The sequence below is a fragment of the Prionailurus bengalensis genome, chromosome B4 (assembly GCF_016509475.1).
Source record: "Prionailurus bengalensis isolate Pbe53 chromosome B4, Fcat_Pben_1.1_paternal_pri, whole genome shotgun sequence".
Taxonomy (NCBI): Eukaryota; Metazoa; Chordata; class Mammalia; order Carnivora; family Felidae; genus Prionailurus; species Prionailurus bengalensis.
Window position 1 is genome coordinate 73,110,974 of NC_057358.1, and position 9,493 is coordinate 73,120,466.

The 9,493-nt window shown below is 37.1% G+C and overlaps 1 non-coding gene across 1 annotated transcript; it reads left to right on the forward strand.

Moving 5' to 3' along the window:
- Nucleotides 1-3,946: 3,946 nt before the first annotated feature.
- Nucleotides 3,947-4,053, forward strand: LOC122474090. Its single transcript, XR_006294783.1, has one exon. It is a non-coding gene; the product is annotated as a U6 spliceosomal RNA (small nuclear RNA).
- The last annotated feature ends 5,440 nt before the right edge of the window (nucleotides 4,054-9,493 follow it).

A 9,493-nucleotide genomic window follows, 5' to 3' on the forward strand; every position in this document is an offset into this window, starting at 1 on the left:
GTCTTCTTGTAGTCAGAAGTCCCTCTATCTCTATCTATCCACCACCCACGAGAGTTAAAGTGGGGCTCCATCAATACATTTCTGTATGATTTTGAGCCAATTACCTGCCCTCACTAAATTTCAATTTATCATCTCTTAACTGCAGCTAAAAGTTCCTATCTTTAGGATTAAATAAAATAACGCTTATAAATTGCTTAACATGGTATCTGGCACATAATAATGAATGGTAGTTGTCAGTAAAACAAGGTTAGTGATCAGAAAAATCTATATAGCCATTTCATCTTCTTTCAAGAGCAGAAAATGAGACTTCTATGTAATATGTGCCACTCTAGCATATATAGAAGTTCAGGATATGTTACCTAATGATGGTGATTGTAATGACAATGAAACGGTAAGAACAGCAGTAATGATGACAAGATACCCCAGAAATGTTAACAACTGAAAGAAAGTGGTCCAGGAAAAAGACCACTGTGGGTAATGGATCTTGGTAGATTATTACAAGGCATTGACAATAGCAGGCAGGTGAGGTTGAAATACTCTAACTGGAGATTTGGGTGGCTGAAGTCCCGCACAAATTCCATGCAGCCTTCAGAGCAAAATCAAACACACAAAGAGAATAGTTGATAAATATCTTTCTGTGTAACACTCAGAACCTACACACCTTCAATACATGGTGTACCATCATATTTAAATATGAAGGACAGCAGTAAATCTTTTTCATCTAAGCCCAGCACCATCACATAATGTTAGAAACATTAAAAAGGAAATGCAAATATCTAAAGGCTGAGGGAATTGTAATTTGGAGTAAGCAATGGATTCTATAAAACAAATTACTTCTGACAAAACCAATTGCAGTTTTGATAGAATTATGAAATCATTCCCTTATGGGACAGCAGTTATATTTGAACATTATCAAATCATTTGCCAATTCCTCATGCAATTTTAAATAACTCAGATTAGACTTAAACATGAGCAATCACAAATGGAATGAGTCAATGAAAACTGGCTGAGGGTCTGTTGATAACAAGGTCATGGTAATAATATGTGAAGCTCCAAGTGAGGTTTGAGTGGGATTGCTCTCTCCACGTTTAATATCTTGAGTAATAGACTAGGTGATGGAATAGCAATATAAAATGTTGCATTAGGTCCTTTTTCAGGAGAATTTTGAATGTAAAGAAAAAAAGGACAATGGAAATAGAGACCCTGAGAAATTAAAAACTGCAGTAGAAAATAAAAAGCTGCCCTTTAGGTTGTAAAATTTAATGTAAATAATGTGGTATAAAGTATTCTGATACGCATGGTTTATTAAGAGTATCTGCCTATGAAGCAATTAGATAATGGCAGGCAGGAAATTTGAAATAAATTCATGATGACAGTTTCTGTGCCTCCTAATCCTCTCAACCAAAAGGGTCCAAAGTATATGTAGATGCCTATATACTTTGTAAAATAGGAAAAATTAGGAATTAGCCATTAAAATGTTAACTGAATAACAATAGCATTATAATTTGTAAATAAAGACTATATAAGTTAATTGGTAAAGCAGGATTTAACTTTTCTTTTTATTTATTTTTTTTTTTATTTTAGAGACAGAGAGAGACAGAGCATGAATGGGGGAGGGACAGAGAGAGAGGGAGACACAGAATCGGAAGCAGGCTCCAGGCTCTGAGCCATCAGCCCAGAGCCTGACGCGGGGCTCGAACTCACGGACCACGAGATCATGACCTGAGCTGAAGTCGGACGCTCAACCGACTGAGCCACCCAGGCGCCCCAGGATTTAACTTTTCAAAGGACAGTGCTTTCTTATTTGTTTAGGTAACAATTAAAAAAAAATTAAGTATCAGAGATACTGAATTGAAATTGAGGACTGAACATTTTGCAGGAAATTTTTAGCAAAATGAAGCCCAATAAATGCAGGGTCTAGATTGCAGAAGAGCCCTCTGACGTATGTGGTTCTATAACTTTAGACATATTTCATTATAGACAAAATTGAGGAAATATGCTTGAATCTTGGAAATAGATTAAATGTGTGCTAAAGATCAACATCACTCATAAAAATTGCCATTGATTACATTATAATCTGGAGCCTGGAAAAAAACCTTAAGAGATCTGCATTTTATAAATGAGAAATTGAGGGGTGCCTGGGTGGCTCAGTCGGTTATGCGTCCAACTTCAGCTCAGGTCATGATCTCATGGTTCGTGAGTTTAAGCCCCGCATTGGACTCTGTGATGACAGCTCAGAGCCTGGAGCCTGCTTTGGATCCTGTATCTTCCTCTCTCTCTGCCCCTCTCCTGCTCGTGCTCTGTCTGTCTCTCTCTCTCAAAAATAAATAAACATTTAAAAAATTTATATATGAGAAATTGAAACTCAAAGTAATTTAGTAACTTGCTCAGAATGACACAGTCATTTCAAGACAGCACTTTTCACGCTACCACAACTGGCCACTGAGCAAGTGCTGATGTAAATATTATGACTAATCTCTCTCCTTGATGAGCACTGGGTATCCAGCTTAACTCTGGGACTCAAGCTACTTAGCTACCTAGGTTCACATCCTGTCTCTACCCTTTACTAGTAATATAACCTTAATCTCTCTCTCTCTCTCTGTTTCCTAATCTATACAATGAAGATCATAATAGAACCTGCTTCATAGTGCTGTTGAAAAGATTAAGTTAGTTAGCTTGTGTAAAATGCCTAGAACAATTTCCTGGCACCTGGTAAATGTTAAATAAATGTCATTGTTATATTTGTGATTAAAAGTCTAGATTTCATGCCATTAAATTTAATATAAAACATCATAGAGTTTTTTGAGAAGTGTTCTTGGAATTTGTGGAAAAAAGTAACAATTTACTGTCCAATAAAGCTGTGTCATTTACTGCGTCCCAAATATAATAGGGGCCTCTACCTTTATAAGTTTTTCTTGATTATTTTACTTGGGAAAATAGCATAAAGAGATATTCCAAGTTGTTTTTAGCTGGGAAACTTTGTATATATTTTCTGCATAGTTTACCTTGAAATGCCTGTGAAGGTAGTCTCTAATCCTCATTGCCTAAATCAGGAATATAAGGGAAGGACTTCAAAGCCCCTTAGATGATTGGAGACACACATGCGTGCATGCGCGCACGCGCACACACACACACACACACACACACACACACACACATTTCTAAAATATTATTTTAAATAACTTCCTAAATCATCCCTGTGATTTAGGAAAAAGCAAGACTCTTAATTCAGATGATGACCAAAAACCAATTTATGTCCAAAGCAGCACTTAACAACAGAAAAAAACTCTTACTGAATTTTCTTATTACCTTGGGTATCTAATGGTCTAACTATTTTGCATATTTTCTGAGGAAAGGAAAGCGAATAATTTCATTTTAAAATGTTTTGTTATGGAGAATTTCGAACCTATAGGATAAGGTGATGAAGTTGCTTGTTACCCACCCCACCCCCCCCACCCCCCCCCACCCCCCCCCGCCAGCCACTGAGATGAGCAACTTACCAACTCTTGGCCAGCCTTCTTTAGCCTGTATCCGTTTCCAGTGCAAGGCTGGAATCAGCTCATATCTCCTCAAGAGTGGATTGTGAGCATCTTTTCACACTACCAAGTTCTGTCTCACACCTTGGTAGCTTGAAATCAGTCAGAGGGTGAGTACTTACACCAGGGCTATCAGAGATGGGGCAAATGCTACAAATCAGGCCTCCCGGAAACCCATCCCCAAGCTAGCATTTGCCAGCACACTACCCTTCTCACTTTTCCTGCCCATATTATTTGAAACAAATTCCAGACATGATATTACTTCCTTTATAAATATTTCAGCCCCCCTCCAAAGAATTATTTAACATCACCATAATACTATATAAAAATTAATAGTAATTCTTTAATATCAAATTGCCCATCAGCGATCAAATTTTTAGGTATCTCTCTTTTTTTTTAAAGATTGTTTGGTGCTCGCTTCAGCAGCACATATACTAAAATTGGAACGATACAGAGAAGATTAGCATGGCCCCTGCGCAAGGATGACACGCAAATTCGTGAAGCGTTCCATATTTTTTATGGAAACCAATTTGTCAATAAATTTCATAAAAAAAATAAATAAATAAAATAAAATGATGTCAAAGTTTAAAAAAAAACAAAAACAAACCAAAAACAAACAAACAAAAAAAAGATTGTTTGAATTAGGATTCAAATAAAGTCCCTTATTGTAATTAGTAGGTATGTCTTAAGAAACTATCTCTTTTAAATTTTTTTTTTTTTAACGTTTATTTATTTTTGGGACAGAGAGAGACAGAGCATGAATGGGGGAGGGGCAGAGAGAGAGGGAGACACAGAATTGGAAACAGGCTCCAGGCTCTGAGCCATCAGCCCAGAGCCTGACGCGGGGCTCGAACTCCCGGACCGCGAGATCGTGACCTGGCTGAAGTCGGACGCTTAACCGACTGCGCCACCCAGGCGCCCCAGAAACTATCTCTTTTAATGTATAGATTCCACCTCCATCTTTTTTCTTTTTTGTTGTGCAATTTGTTGAAGAACCAAATTTGTTTCTCTGATAATTCCCTAGTGCGGATTTTACTGTTGTATTTCTATAGTGTTTCTTTGTCTTTCAATGTCCTGTAAATTGGTTGCTTGATCCAGAGTCTTAATCAGACCGAGGTTCAGTTTTTAGCCAGACTGCTTCATAAAGTGGTATGTTATTTCATTAGAAGTTACGTAATATTTGGTGATCTCTACGTTGGTGATGTTGTCAGCTGTTGATGATTACTACCAAATCTATCATTTCATTACAGGTTCAAATGCTGATGTTCTCATTATAATTCATTGTAGAACACTTCTATAAATAAGGCTCTCCCTTCATTGGTAACCCAGTAGTACAGTTTGTGTGTGTAAGGCAGAATGAGTGTTGGAATCCTTCTCATTTATTTAACAGTTTTTAAACTGCCTTTTGAACGTTCACATTACACCACTTTGCTTTTACCAACGATTTACATTAGTACCTGTTTTTTGCTAACTTCGAGAAATCCATAAGGATCTTCTCTTTTAGAAAGAAAGGCATTTGCTTTGCAGCCAGCCATTAGCAGCAGCAGTGTGCTCCACAGCAGCGAGAGTGGCGCCCCCAAGCTCCTTCTTCAAGAACTACACTTAGCATCTCAGCATCAAGCTGCCATAGCTTTGAACTGTGTCTGGACATCTATGCTCTATGTTTATCTCTATTTATTTTGTGCCTCAGTTAGCAAGATGTGTCCTAAAGTGTAAGAAAGCCTAAGAGAAGTTATTTTTTGAGTCTGGGAATGCTCAAAATTTTTCCATATAAATTAATGGTAATTGTTGACTTTATGCCATTTCAGCTTACAAAAAGCTTCATAGGAATGCTCTACTTTCAGATAACAGAGGAAGCATGTAATAAATTGGTATACTGGCATGTGTTAATGGTGATCAATTCAGCCTTCTTTTTCTTTCCTTTTTTTTCTTTATTTCTTTTTGAGTATTATTATGAATTCATGGATTTAAGCATAACTGATGTCCTTCAATCCATTACAGTTATTTTCTTTGAGCCTCAAGATATCATCTCTTTGAATAGTGAGAGTCTCTAGTTGGCTTGAGTCCTCGTGATGTGATCCCAGTTGTGCTTTAGGGTTTCCTGGAGATCTCATTTATTATCTAACTCTGACCTTGAATCAGTCGTTTTTTCCAAGTAGCCCTGTTTCCTTTTAGTGGGAAATGGCAGTTGCCTTTTTAGAAAACAGAGCTAATAAATATTTTATTTTGTGTTGTTGTTGTTGTTTTAATTTTTCTAATGTTTATTTTTGAGAGGGAGAGTGACAGAGCATGAGCGGGAGAGGGGCAGAGAGAGAGGGAGACACAGAATCCGAGGCAGGCTTCAGGCTCTGAGCTGTCAGTGCAGAGCCCGATGAGGGGCTCAAACCCACGTACTGTGAGATAATGACCTGAGCTGAAGTGGGACGCTTAACTGACTGAACCATCCAGATGCCCCTATTTTGTGTTGTTTCTTAAAAGATAAAATGAGCTATGAGTTCATACTGATACTTCAAATAAAAATTCAAGATCATAATATTTGTATATGAACTCTTCTATGTTATATTGTGTCTCCTTTCTGTCATGCCAAGGATCCTGTTTATCAATGACACTGAGAATGGTATATCTTAAAATATCCTATAATTACTAATTTTTTTTGTTACATATAGCAGTCTTTGAATAACAATACCTACACTATTGCCAACAGTATGATTAGTGAAAAGAGTTTGAAATTTTATTTCATTTTTGACACATCTTTTTGTAAGGCTTATTCAACTAGAACTGTACGTTCAAATAACTGCGTTGTAAAGTCATTTGGAATTATTTCTTTGTGTAGCTCTGCCACCAACTAAAAACACATTTAGGTCCATTTGTATCATATCATTTTTTTTATTTTTAGAAGTTTTACTGAAAACTTATTTTGCTTTATAATTAACTAAAATATTTACATTCTTCCAAAGTCAAGTTTATAAAACAAGATCTATACCAAGAAGTCTAACTCCACTACATTTTCTCTCCCACAGATATAACCACTTGAAAAAATTTTATGATCTTTTTAATATTAGCAAACTTTTTTTCTATTTTGCTTATTTTCACTAAAATTATGACCCAAAGATGACTCCAAAGTAACATGTAATGATACTCTTCCTTTTTACAACTGCAAAGTTTTGCATTGTGTGGACATACTAAGCCATGGTTCTCAAAGTGTGGCTCCTGGACCAGTAGCATCACCAACCATCACCTGGAAATGTGGTAAAAATGCAAATTTTCAGGCTCCACTGCACATGTACTGAATCAGAAACTCTGGAGTTGGGGCCCAGCAATCTGTTAAAAAGATCTCCAGGTGATTCTGATACACTGGAAATCAGTTTGAAAATCACTGGACTATAGTTCATTCAGTTATTCCTCTCTTGATACACAGTAGGTTTGCTTTAAGTATTTTCTATTTCAAATAACTGTGTAATGAATCCCTTATACATATATCTATCTGTTCATAATTCTGCTAGTATTGTCTTTGGGACAGATGCCTAGATATGGAATTCTTGGATAAAGGATAAGCTCATATATAATATATAATTTTGCTAAATATTGCCATATACAAGTGTTATTTCCTTAGGCTTTTCCAACAACTGCTTTATTTTTTTTTTAATTTTTTTTTCAACGTTTTTATTTATTTTTCAGACAGAGAGAGACACAGCATGAACGGGGGAGGGGCAGAGAGAGAGGGAGACACAGAATCGGAAACAGGCTCCAGGCTCTGAGCCATCAGCCCAGAGCCTGAGGTGGGGCTCGAACTCCCGGACCGGGAGATCGTGACCTGGCTGAAGTCAGACGCTTAACCGACTGCGCCACTCAGGCGCCCCTCCAACAACTACTTTAGATATACTTTTGGATATTTAAGAAACAATATCTCATTGAAGTTTTTATTTGCATTTTTAATATGGTTGAGAACCATTTGTATTTTCTTTCTTTCTTTCTTTCTTTTTTTTTTTTTTTTTTTTTTAGGCTCTAGCCTATTTTTCTCTAGGGTTAGTGGAGATTTTGATACCAATTTTTAGAAGTTCTTTACATGGGGGGGAACCTGGGTGGCTCAGTAGGTTAAGCATCCTACTCTTGACTTCTGCTCAGGTCATGATCTCACTGTTTGTGAGGTCGAGCTATCAGCACAGAGCCTGCTTGGGATTCTCCCTCTCCTCTCTCTCTCACTCTCTCTTTCTGCCCCTCCCCTGCTCTTGTGAATGCACACACACACTCTCTCAAAATAAATAAACATTAAAAAAAGAAGTTCTTTACATATTAAGACCATTACTTTTTTTTCTGTGATGTATGTTGCATTGATTTTCTCTCAATGATTTTCTCCCTAAAAAAATTTGTCATTTTTTAAAACTTGTATAGTGTCTCTTTCCAAGCAAAAGATTTTTATTATTATGTAATTCCTCAATTCATAACATAGTCCAATTTACTGAACTTGTTACCTTTCAGTTTTAGTCTATCCTACATGTCTCTGAAAGTCTGGTAGGGAGAGATATGTTTTGTTTTGTTTTTTTTTAAGGATAAACCTTTGATAAGAAAGTTTAGTCATGGGAACCTCAGGAGAAAATAAATCAACACTGCTGGAGTATGGAATTTAGTGCAGTGTGCTTAGACACTCAATATTCTCTGTAACTTCTTCATGATTGTTAACAGGTGTTCAATGGTGTTGGCTGGAAAAAAGTTCAAGCTGGGCCCATTAAATTCTCTCTAGGCTCTGCTCTTATTCTCGTCTTGGTTTCTGAACAAGTTGGTGCATTAATGCAGTTTTTATAAAGCACTGATGCTTCACACTGTGCTTATTTGTAAAGCAATTCATGTAATCAAAATAGATAGACTCCTGACACATTGGAAGTCTCTGGAAATGGGGAGAGTGGATTATGTTCACTCCCCTGGTGTGAGCTAATTAAGAGAATTCAATGAAAATTGTGCTACCAACTTAAATATTCTGCTTCCATCTCGTGACAAATGTCTATAGGTACATAGCAATCATTGCATGACTTGTATGGACCCACTTGCTCTTTTGTGACTATTTCCTAAGCTTCCATGAGGAGGTTTACAAGGTAGATGTTTCAGGTTCCTTTATAGAAATTATGGGTGTGAACTTAAAAGGAGAGACTTTATTCTGCAATTCAATGCCTATCTCATTTCCTATTTTGGAGGCAGTTTTACAAATATGGATGACTATAAACTCTTGACATCAACATTAATAATATCATCTTATATTTGTTTTATGCTTTTTATATTTATAGAGCATTTTGGTCTTGTTTGAGCATAAATGGTCTTATTTGAGGCTCACAGTAAATGCTTGATAGGTGTACAATTCTGCTCCAAATTCCATGGCGGTGAGGTTTCCCATCACACATCCCCAAGAAATTCTCGAACACAAGATGGGTATCCTACAATTCAAGTCAGTTCTGACACTATCCAGAGATAGCATCAACTTCCACAGGTTAAGGGCTCAGTCCCACAAGACTGCCCTCCACTTCAGATGCCAGGTGCAAGTCCAGGTTGTTACTTGTGCTTCTTACTAACTGGCTATAAATCAGAGGTTCCCACACCTCCTTTCTTGGGTTCAATTAATTTGCTAGAACAGCTCACAAAACTCAGGAAACCGGTTTACTCACTAGATTACCAGTTTATTACAAAGGATATTAAAGGGCATAAATCAACAGCCAGATGAAGAGATACATGGGGCAAAGTCCCAAACAAAGGAGTTGTATCCCTGTGGACTCTGGGACCCAGCATAGTAGCTTGTGGTAGCATTCTGGATCACCAGCCTGAAGGTCTTGAATTCCTTGGGATTTTTATGGAGACTCCATTACAAAGGCATGATTGATTAAATCATTTGCCATTGGCAAGTGATTCAAACTCTAGTCCTTCTCCTCTTCCCAGAAATTAGGGGGTGAAACTGAAAGTTCCAACCTTTC